Raw genomic sequence first — 12,118 nt, 5'->3', positions numbered from 1 at the left:
TTTCGGTTCAGGTCACAATCCCATGGTTTGTGGATTCGGCTGGTGGGTTCGAGCCCTGCATTGGGCTCTGCACTGACTGCACGGAGCCTGCTTGGGATTCTCTTCTCCCTCTCTCTCTGCCCCTCCCCTGCTTGTGTGCTCTCTCTCTCTCAAAATAAATACATAAACTTTAAAAAATAGTTTTGTTGAGGTATAATTTACAGAATTCACTTAATTGAATTTAATGTAAGTGTAAAGTTCAATAATTTTTTTTTACTAATTTATACACTTTGTGCAACCATCACACAACCCCTCAATAAAAAATTTTTTCTTGGTCCAAAATGTTCTTCTGTGCCTGTTTGAAGTCAATTCCCACTTCCACTGATATGCTTTCTATCTCTGTAGATTTACTTTTCCTAGAAATTCCATATAAATAGAATCATACAAAATGTAGTCTTTTGTGTCTTGCTTTTTTTTTTTTTTTTTTTTAGTGTAATGTTTGGAGCTTATCCATGTTGCTGCATATCTCAATAGTTCATTCTTTTTTATTGCTGAATTGTATTCTATAATATGGATATACCACATTTTATCCATTCACCAGTGGTGGACATTTGGAGTGCCCCCAGTTTGGAACTAATATAAATACTAGTACTGTAAAATTCAAATAGCCTTTATGTGAACACATGTTTTTCATTTCTCTGGAGTAGATACCTGGGAGCGGAACTGCTGGTTAATCATATAATGTGTTTAACTTTTTAAGAAACCGCCAAACTGTTTTCCAAAGAGACTGTATCATTGTACATTCCCACCAGCAATGTATGAAAGTTACATTTTCTCCATACCCTCACCAACACTGAGCACTGTCAGTCTTTTGGATTATAGCCATACCAGTATGCATGCAGTGGTATCCCTTTATGGTTTTAATTTGCATTTCCCTGATGATTACTGATACTGAGCACTTGAAAAGCTATAAAACTCCCTCTGAGCACGGCTGTAGCTGCATGCTATAAATATTGTTTTCATTTTCATTCAACTCAAGATCTTTTCTAATTGCCCATGTGATTTGTTCCTTTGACCTAAACGTTATTTAGATGTGTATAGTTTGGTTTTTTTTTTTAAGTTTATTTATTTATTTTGAGAGAGAGAGAGAGAGAGAAAGAGAGAGCAGGGGAGGGGCAGAGAAAGGGAGGGAGAATCCCAAGCAGGTTCCCTACTCAGTGTGGAGCTCAATGCAGGGCTCGATTTCACAAACTGTGAGATCATGAACTGACCCAAAATCAAGAGTCAGACACCCAACTGAGACACTCAGGCACCTCTAGATGTATCTAGTTAAATTTCCAAATATTTGGGGGGCTTTCAAATTTTTTCTTGTTGTTTAATTTAATTTAATTCCTCTGGTTATAGAACAACCTTTGTATGACTTCATTATTTTAAATTTTACTGACATTTGTTTCATGGCCTAGCATAACATTTATTCTAGAAAATGTTTCATGTGTGCTTGAAAAGAAAGTATATTCTGTTTGTTGAGTAGAATGTTCTATAGTTATCAGGTCAAGTTGGTTGATAATGTTCAAGTCTCCTTATCTTACTAATTTTCTCTCTGTTTTACCAATACTCAAGAGAGGAACATTTAAATCTCCAATGATAATTCTTGAGTTGTCTATTTTTCCTTTCAGTTCTGTTCATTTTGCTTCCTGTTTTGGGGGGGTTCAGTTGTTACGTGCACATATGTAATAAATTTTATACTTTCTGGATATAATGATATTATATAATGTCTCTATTTGTCTCTAGTAATATTTCTATTCTTAAAGTTGATTACTGTTCAAGCTCTCTTAGAATTACTATTTGTATGGTATGTCTTTTTTTATCTTTTTACTTTCAAATCTGTTTGTGTCTTTGGGTCTAAAATATATCTCTTATAGGGGCACCTAGCTAGCTCAGTTGGTAGAGCATGCAGTTCTTGATCTCAGGGTCATGAGCTCAAGCCCCACATTGGGCATAGAGCTTACTTAAAATAATAAAAATAATAAATAAATAAATAAATAAATAATATGTCTCTTATAGACTGTGTATACTTGGATCTTGTTTTTGTATACAGTTCCAAAATTGCTACTTTTGGTTGGAAATTTGTTTTTTTATTTAATTTTTTAATGTTTATTTATTTTGAGAGAGAGAGAGTGTGTATATGTGTGCAAGTGGGGGAGGGGCAGAGAGAGAGGGAGACCGAAGATCAGAAGCAGGCTTGGTGCTGACAGCAGAGAACCTGTCATGGGGCTTGAACTCACGAGTCACGAGATCATGACCTGAGCCGAAGTCAGATGCTTAACCCACTGAGCCACCCAGGTGCCCCTACCTTTGATTGGAAAGTTTAATTCACTTACAGTAATGTAATTATTAATGCCATTGGATTTATATCTGTCACTTTGCTATTTATTTTCTTTAGGTCTTATGTCATTTTTCCCCTCTTCCTCATTTACAGCCATCTTTTACGCTAAAAAAAGTTTTTAGTATGCCATTTTGATTCCACTCTTAATTTTTAAAGGCTTAAAAAATGTTGTTGATGTTGTTTTTAAAGAATAAGAGCAGTGGTCCTCCACTGTGGGCAATATTCCTCCATTCCTGCTAAAGGATATCTGAAAATGTCTGGAGACATTTTTTGTTGTCACAGCCTGGCAGTGCATTCAGAGTTCAGTCAGTTCTCAAATTAGCCTGGGCTTTGGCTTTCAACTTGGCTCCCACAATTCTCCCCACGTGTGTGAGTAGTGCTGCAGTCAGCTGCCCATGTATGGAGAGCTTATTCCAGCCCTTCAGTGGCTCTTTTGTTTCCAAGACCTCCCTGCTAAATTTCTGGTTGGTCTGCTGCTTGCCCCAACCCGGGGCCATAACCTAAGGTTAGAAGAGCTGTGAGTCTTCCCTGTTTATGTCCTATCAAGTTCTGCTGCTTTTACTGATAATGCTGTGGTGTGTTTCTGTCTTCTGCCTGAAATCAAGCCTGCCCCTTCTGGAAGCAGAGATGCTAATTTTCCAGCCAGCTCTGCCATTCTTGCCTGTTGAGCTCCAGTGAGGATGGGGAAATGACCCCAGGCAAGGAGATCACAGATTCTTGAGGATCTCCCCTGAAGAGCTAATAGTTTTTCATGAATAAATGATTCTCAATTTGTTGTATACCCTTGGTTAATTTCCAGAGACCTTAGCCATCGTTTCTGACAGTTTTGTCCAATTTGAACCTTGTTTTTGGAGGAAAGGATTTGCTGACCTCTTCATTCTGTAGCTGGTAGTCCCCCCACTACTTTGGAGTTTGTAGTTTGTAGTTTGCATCATAAAACTTTATGGCAACTTTAGGGCAGCCACTTTCACCCTCAAAAGGGTAAACAGCAGTCTTGGGGGGGATCTGAGTCTATGTTTCTCTGGAAAGCAGACAAAATTAAAGGTAGAAGTTTTTTGAAAACTGTATCCCCTCTCCTCCCAGTAGTCAAGCAAATATTTTTGATCTTTCGTTCAAAACGACTGACTCTGAGCCCCAACCAGAGCTCTGATCCTTGTGGCACAAGTCCCTCAACTGGCTGGTTTAATCCTCAGAGAACTAGTGTTACGTCTTACACTGTGGTAGCTGCTCTCCTTAACATGCTAGTTTCCCCCATTCGCCCATATTCCCCACTGTATTGCACGCGTGCGTGCACATCCACACCCACCACCCCCACACACCTGAGTGTGCGTATAGAGGTGTATACTGGCAATTTGCTTTCCAGAGCAGTCCAGCTCTGGCTTCAGTGTGACCAATAACCTATATCTGAGGTGTCCCACTGCAGGCCCTGGATGAGGCTGCTAAAGACATTCTATTCCAAGTGCCAAAAATCCAGGGCCATACCTTATCCATTCATTCAACTGATTTGTGTTCAAGCACCTACTGGAGCCCAGTTCTGTGCTAGGGGCTGAGAGAAGCTGGGTCACTATGGGGCCCTATGGGGCCACGGTGAACACGACACAGTTCCCACCCTGGAGGAACTCTCAGTACCAAGGAGGAGACATAAATAAATAAGCACTTATAATAAAATGTAATGAGTTTAACGTCAGGAGAGGTATAGACTGTTAAGAGGAACTCATACAAGATAGGAACACTTAGTCTAGACTTAGGGAATCAGAAAAGGCTCCTTGGAAGCAGTGATGTCTGAACCAAGACTAAAGAATGAGTCAGAGTTAGGCAGGCAGCTAGTTGACACTGTATTCTTCACAAATGTTCAACTGAGGCAAGTTTTAACTCAACCTTCTACCCACTCATCTTACTTCTAGATCACCCTTTACTTACCTCCTTGCCTCACTCTACCTATGTAATTTGTTTTGTGATCTTCCAGGAAGGCCAGCTTATTTTAATATTCAAGCCAGATGGATTTAGAAAGAGAAGTATGCAAGCATTAAAACAATCTTTGACCTGATGATTGAGAAAAAAAAGTCCCAAATTTCCTGGCAGCTTCTGAGCATGTTATGTAAAGCTGATTGAGCATCTCAAGAAGAGATTCATGCCCTTGACGGGGGTTGGACTAGATCACCCTGAAATTCTAGTTTTGGTCTACCCTTGATTGACTGGGTGATGTTGGGCAAGTTCCTTGACATCTCTAGGCTCCCTTGGGTTTTTTAATTAGTACAAAAAGAGTGGTAAGTCTGTATCCAGTTGCCTTCCACCTCTGATATGAAGTGAATCAAGTTATTTTGTAAAGTTAAATAGAAATGATCTAGAATGGGTGGTGTCATGAAAAGCAAGCTGAAGTCCCTACTAAAAGGAGAAAGTGTCTACCTACAGTGCCAGACTTAGAGTTCAGGAATGGAACTAGACTGCTTGCAATCTACCCCAGGAGCTCTCAGGCTTACCCTACACTTTTCTCAGAGGTCTCTTTTCTGCATGTTGCCGAAGAAGGCTTCCACTGCATCCCTGAAGATTGTACCTATTTATAAATGTTATTCACTAAAGCAAGTCGATCTGTCTGTAGAGACAAACAGCAAGGGGCACATAACTGACTGTTTCATATCCCCACATTTACTACTCTACCAAGTTATGTTACAACCCTCTCTCTAACTAGTTTTCCTGGAAGAACCCCCACGTCTAACTGAAACTAGGAAAAGCATGTAGTAAAGTGAGGTAGACCCACTCTATGGTCCACCACAGGGGTCCAGAAGCTATATGGAAGTTTAAGCTAAATGCATTGGTGGTCACTAATTCCAATATAATGTCAGGTCCTGACAAATCTCTCAACAGATATGATTCAGAAAATTGGCTGAATATGAAGGTCTTAAGTAAGCTTGAAGACTCAATCCAACATTTCCAGTTTCCAATTTCCAGTTTTAGAATAAATGGCTTCCCTTTTAACACTCCTGCTGGGAGTGGAAAATGGTAGACAACTTTTTCATTCAGTGTAAGCTCAGAGGTCTGATACGACCCAGGGAGTAGGGGAGGGGTAGCCCGAGGATGTGAGACATCCAGAGTCAATAGTGTGTGTTTGGGGGTGGGAGGAACAGACGGACAATGTCGGGTTGGTTTGGGGCAAATTAAATGTGAATGATAAAGACACAAGGGAAATGTTTACTACAGACTCATTCTAGCCTGACAGTTGTGGGGGGTGTCTTTTTGACTCCCCAATAGAAAAGGATTCTTAAAGTTAGTGTCCAGTCACTAGCTCTTTCAAAGTAAGACCTATTGTCCTAGGTTTGAAAACCTATTGTCCTAGGTTTGAAAGCCTTCAACAATATAGGAGAAAAATAAAATAATACTAGCAGCCAACATTTGTTGAGCCCTTCCTACATGCCAACTGCTGGGCTAAGCATTTGCATACATATGTTTACATACGTTATCACCTTTAGACTTGCGAAGTATTATTTCTCCTGTTCTGTAGAGGAGGAAACAGACTCAGAGGGGTTACATAACTTGTTCAGAGTCACAGAGACAATAGCCCTGATCTGAGCCAGATTTGTCTGGATGGCATTCTGCACTTTGATCATGAGCAAATACAGGGGTCACTGTCCTGAATGGGCTGGACCACCCCACTGCCCAAGCTGCCACTTGTGCCTTTCATGAGGGCTCATGATACCTCATCTTCTCAGATTGTCATGTCCCACAAGTCACCATGGGTACGATGAGGATAATGATATCTTACCATTCAGAGTCGTTTTGAAGATGAAGAGAGATCATGTTAGCAAAGAGTTTTCCTCACAGCAGAGCGTCATGATAAGCTTGAGCAAAATGGCAGTTTTAATTTTAATTTTTTTAAGTTTATTTACATATTTTGAGAGAGAGAGCAGGGGAGGGGCAGAGAGGGAGAGAGAGAATCCCAAGCAAGTTCCCCACTGTCAGCACAGAGCCCAATGTGGGGCTGGAACCCACAAACCATGAAATCATGACCTGAGCTGAAACCAAGAGTCGGTCCTGAGCCACCCAGGCACCCCTAAAATGGTCATTTTAAACACAATCAAACCTATTACTGATTCCTTGTGGCCTCCACTACCTATATTTATTCCTATCTCTGCTTTTTTTTCTGTACATCAATTCTTCATGAAAGTTAAGACCCTATAATTTGGAGTAGGCTTTTAAAAATCCAATTGTCGGGGTGCCTGGGTGGATCAGTTGGCTAGGGGTCTGACTTCAGCTCAGGTCATGGTCTCGGGGTTGGTGAGTTTGAGCCCTGCATTGGGCTCTGTGCTGACAGCTCAGAGCCTGGAGCCTGCTTCGGATTCTGTGTCTTCCTCTCGCTCTCTGCTCCTCCCCCACTACGCTCTGTCTCTGTCTCAAAAATAAACATTAAGAAAAATTAAAAATCCAATTGTGTAGGGGTGCCTGGCTGGCTCAATCAGTGGAGCATGTGGCTCTTGATCTTAGGGTTGTGAGTTCGAGCTCCATGTTAGGCATAAAGAATATATATATATATATATATATACCTCCAATTGTCTAACCACGGCACTCCTCTCATTCCCATTAAACTGAAATGGTTTGCAAATGCACAAATATGATAGGATCTTCGTTGCCCCTGTATTCATTTGTTTTTAGAAAGTTGTCGATGGGAACCTGGGGAGACTAAGAGTTCTATTTCCATAAGACAGATCTGTAGGACAGGTTAGAATCAACCTCACCTTTCAGTCTCTATTCTGGAGACTGAAACCTCTCCTAGGCAACATTTCTAGAAGGGCAAAGCATGTCCTGGATTGTCTTCCACACCCAAGCAATTCCCACTAGTCATTTGAGGGTCCCTTTAAGCATCATCTCCTCCGGAAAGCCTTCCCTAAATCCCTCCCACGTGAAGTGACTGTTTTCTCAACTCCCACAGCCTGCATGCTTGTCAGCCTTTATTGATACCCACTGAAGCTCTTCCTCTGCGACTCCGTGCTCCTTGAAGTCAGGGACATTGTTTTCATTTCTGTACCCCATCCATAGCACCTGTGCCTTGCTCATAGGAAGTTTGCAATTATGTTTGTGGGATAAATGTTACATTTAACTTGCTTTCTGAAGGAAGAGTACATTTGTCGGGTATACTTACCCCTTACAGCAATGTTTATGTTGTTCTTGAGCAGATCTCAAAGTGAGTGCTCAATTATACAATTATACGTTTACCTGGCTATAGATCCTGAGGGCTCATCTGTTTTTCCCTTTTTATCTTAAGGTTTGTTCGTAACTTGAAACAAATGAACAAACAAGCAGAACACACACACAGTAACATAACCCACATATACTTTTATTGTTTCTCCGTATTATATAAGCAATATATGCTCAATGTAAGACATTATAAACATGAATAACAAAAAAGGAGGAGGGGCACCTGCATGGCTCCGCCGGTTGAACATACGACTTCGGCTCAGGTCATAATCTTGCGGTTCACAGGTTCAAGCCCCCCATTGAGCTCTGTGCCGACAGCTAAGAGCCTGGAGCCTGCTTCAGATTCTGTGTCTCCCTCTGTCTCTGCCCCTCCCCTGCTCGTACTCTATCTCTTTCTCTCTCAAAAATAAATAAACATTAAAAAATATTTTTAAAAAGGAGGAAATAATAAATATAATTCTATGACTCAGAAATAACCACTATTAATATTTTTTTACCACACATGCAGACTTTTCTTTATGTATGCATATGCTTTTTATTTTTTTTTTAAATTTTTTTTTTCAACGTTTATTTATTTTTGGGACAGAGAGACAGAGCATGAATGGGGGAGGGGCAGAGAGAGAGGGAGACACAGAATCGGAAACAGGCTCCAGGCTCTGAGCCATCAGCCCAGAGCCTGACGCAGGGCTCGAACTCACGGAGCGCGAGATCGTGACCTGGCTGAAGTCGGACGCTTAACCGACCGCGCCACCCAGGCGCCCCGCATATGCTTTTTAAATGTGTCATAGTGTTCATATGATACCTTTTTCTCTTAATATGTATTTAAGTACTAAATATGTTTTATATCACTTTTATATCATGTAGTTTTTATTGTGTTAATATGCCACCTTTTATTTATTCTTGGCTGGCTGCATTCTCTCCAATTTTTAGCAATTACCCATAGCACTGCAAGGTGGTTAAATAAGTTGTTATTTTATTATTACCTTAAGATAAATTTTTGAGAATAAAAATGCTGGCCCAATGAGCATACATAATTTGTGTGTGTTTTTAAATTTTTTTATGAGCTACCAAATTCCCCTTAGGCCTCAGTGCCTAAGTACCCAGGTACCTGAGTTCTTGTTAACCTTGGACACTCACATTAAAAATAAAACAAAGCAAACAAGACACTTGGTCATTGCGAAGTCATTCCTGTTTTACTTGGCATTTCTTTAATCACTAGAGAGGTTAAATTTCTTTTCCTATGTTTATTGATGCTTTCCTGTTTTGTAAAGTGAGTATTCTCATCTCTTGTTTTTCTATTGAGTAAATTGAATGCCTTGTTTCATATGGGATTTAGATCAGTCCCCAAGATCCCTTGGACTCAGCCCATTTTGTACTGATAGGTGTTAAATGAGGTTTTGCCTGTGTGCATACGAGATGTGTGTCCTTGAACAAGGCTTTCATGAGGACAAAAGACTTTTCTGGGGCTACTTTTGATGCAGGCAGCCTGGGTCCAAGGACCCAGAGGGAGTCCACAGGACCAGCCAAGAGGGTCCTTGACTTCTCCCAGGCTAGAAATCCAATGGTGAGCTGGAGAAGTGAAAATGGAGTTTATTGAATAGCATGAGTGACAGAGAATAGCAGACAAGTATCTAGGAGACTCAGGAAGGAAAGGAGAATGAGTCTTGTCTCCGTTGGGGGTTTAGGGTTTATATTGAAAAGGGGTCTAGGATATGTGTGTTCCTTTAGGAATCCAGGGTGGAGTCCAATCAAAGGCGAGTGACAGATGAACAGTGTTATCCCATAAACTACTGAAGGTAGGAGGTGTTGCTACCAGCATCAGCCAAGGTTTGTCCAAAGCTAATGCCCTGGAACATGTTTGGGATCCAGCTCTTCTTGGATGTTATCAGGTGTTTGGGGTCTAGGACAAAATTCTTCCTTCCCTCTTGAGTTGGGAACATAGCTTCTTTGGCTTTTTCAGAAGCGAAGTATAGAATACAAGTAAATGGGACCTAACAGAAAAACAGCAGAGACAAAGCCTTTCTATTTTTTTATTTTTTAAATATAATTCATTGTCAGATTGGCTTACATACAACACCCAGTGCTCATCCCAGCAAGTGCCCTCCTCAATACCCATCACCCACTTTCCCCTCCCCCCCACCCCACCCCCATCCACCTTCAGTTTGTTCTCTGTATTTAAGAGTCTCTTATGGTTTGTTTCCCTCCCTCCCTGTTTGTATCTATTTTCTCCACTCCCTTCCCCCATGGTCTTCTGTTAAGTTTCTCAAGATCCACATATGAGTGAAATCATATGGTATCTGTCCTTCTCTGACTGACTTATTTCACTCAGCATAATACCTTCCAGTTCCATCCATGTTGCTGCAAATGGCATGACTTCATTCTTTCTCATTGCCAAGTAGTATTCCACTGTATATGTAAACCATATCTTCTTTATCCATTCATCAGTCGATGGACATTTAGGCTCTCTCCATGATTTGGCTATTGTTGAAAGTTCTGCTATATACATTGGGGTACATGTGCCCCCTACACATTAGCACTCCTGTATCCCTTGGCTAAATTCCTAGCAGTGCTATTGCTGGGTCATAGGGTAGTTCTATTTTTAATTTTTTGAGGAACCTCCACACTGTTTTCCAGAATGGCTGCACCAGTCTGCATTCCCACCAACAGTGCAAGAGGGTTCCCGTTTCTCCACATCCTCGCCAGTATCTGTAGTTTCCTGATTTGTTCATCTCAGCCACCCTGACCAGTGTTAGGTGATATCTCAGTGTGGCTTTGATTTGTAATTTCCCTGATGATGAGTGACGTTGAGCATCTTTTCATGTGTCTGTTGGCCATTTGGATATCTTCCTTGGAAAATTGTCTATTCATGTCTTCTGCCCATTTCTTCACTGGATTATTTGTTTTTTTGGGTGTTGAATTTAGTAAGTTCTTTATAAATTTTGGATACTAATCCTTTATCCGCTGTGTCATTTTGCAAATATCTTTTCCCATTCCATCAGTTGCCTTTTAGTTCTGTTGATTGTTTCCTTTGTAGTGCAGAAGCTTTTTATCTTGATGAGGTCCCAATAGTTCATTTTTGTTTTTAATTCCCTTGGAGTTAATTTGGAGCTGTGTTGAGTAAGAAATTGCTGTGGCTGAGGTCAAAGAAGTTGTTGCCTGCCTTCTCTTCTAGTGTTTTGATGGTTTCTTGTCTCACATTGAGGTCTTTCATCCATTTTGAGTTTATTTTTATGTATGGTGTAAGAAAGTGGTCTAGTTTCATTCTTCTGCATGTTACTGTCTGGTTCTCCCAGCACCATTTGCTAAAAAGACTGTCTTTTTTCCATTGGATGCTCTTTCCTGGAGACAAAGCCTTTCTAAAATGGAGTCCTGGGGCTCCTGGGTGGCTCAATCAGTTAAGCATCCTACTTTGGTTCAGGTCATGATCTCACGGTTCAGGGGTTCGAGCCCCACACAGGGTTCTCTGCTGTCAGCACAGATCCTACTTCGGATCCTCTGTTCCATTCTCTCTCTGCCCTTCCCCTGCTTATGCTCTTATGTGCGTGTTCTCTCTCTCTCTTTCTCAAAAATAAATAAATGTTAAAATAATAATAATAATAACAATAATAATAATAAAATGGAGTCCCTTCATCTTCCCTACATCTCTTTGGTTATTAAAATTAGTGTCTGATTTAGTGTAGTTAAAAACATTTTTCTTTAACAGTTTGTTCAATTTATAGACCTCATTTTATCTATATAATTTAGAGGTTTCATCAGTTTTTAAGGGAGAGTTTGATTAATATTTGATTCTGCTATTTAAACTCCCTTGAGAAATTTAAACTGCATTCAAAAATTTAACATATTTAATTTTCTTTTTTAAAGTACATTGACTGTTACTGATAAACCTTAAATAAGCCTTATAAATCAAATAGCAACATATAAATATGGCAAAGTCAAATCATCTTAATTTTCTCACAGGTTTTATGTATTTAAAATACTAAATAGCTATAGAGTAGTACCAGAGTATTTTAGTTCAAAATAGTAATAATTCAGAGTGTGGTTTACTTGACTATCTCTATACTTAATTCTAAATCTCTTAAAAACCATGAAGGAGGAAATTATTTCCTCCCAAGTAATTTGAAATTGCTTTTTTGGGTAGCTGGGAATGCATTTAGATATGAGACTTTGGTTGGGATAAGAGTATTCATAGATGTAGACATTATCAAATGACAAAACTAACAAGTTTGATGTCCTTTATTCAAAGGAAGACAATCCATGGATTGAGAGAGTATAGTCCCTCATAAACAGTGAAGCACTCTTCCCAAGAGATTTTGGGCAAGAGTGAGTTTTGTAGAGCATTAAAAGTCCCAACACCAAAAGAGGGCATTGGTTGGTTGAGGTTGCATATCTGACTCGGTTTAGAAAAATCAAGGAACAAGGAAATAATAATAGAGTCCAGAGTTGGCTTGGCGTTTGGTGATTGGCTGACTGGATACATTGCATTTCTGGTAAAGCAGAGCATTTATCAGAACATGAAAGTTGGGTTTGTTAACATGGCACCCTGGGCAGGAGCGGCTCCATCTT

The sequence above is a fragment of the Lynx canadensis genome, chromosome B4 (assembly GCF_007474595.2).
Source record: "Lynx canadensis isolate LIC74 chromosome B4, mLynCan4.pri.v2, whole genome shotgun sequence".
In the NCBI taxonomy this organism is placed as follows: domain Eukaryota; kingdom Metazoa; phylum Chordata; class Mammalia; order Carnivora; family Felidae; genus Lynx; species Lynx canadensis.
Note: the sequence above shows the minus strand (reverse complement) of the source record.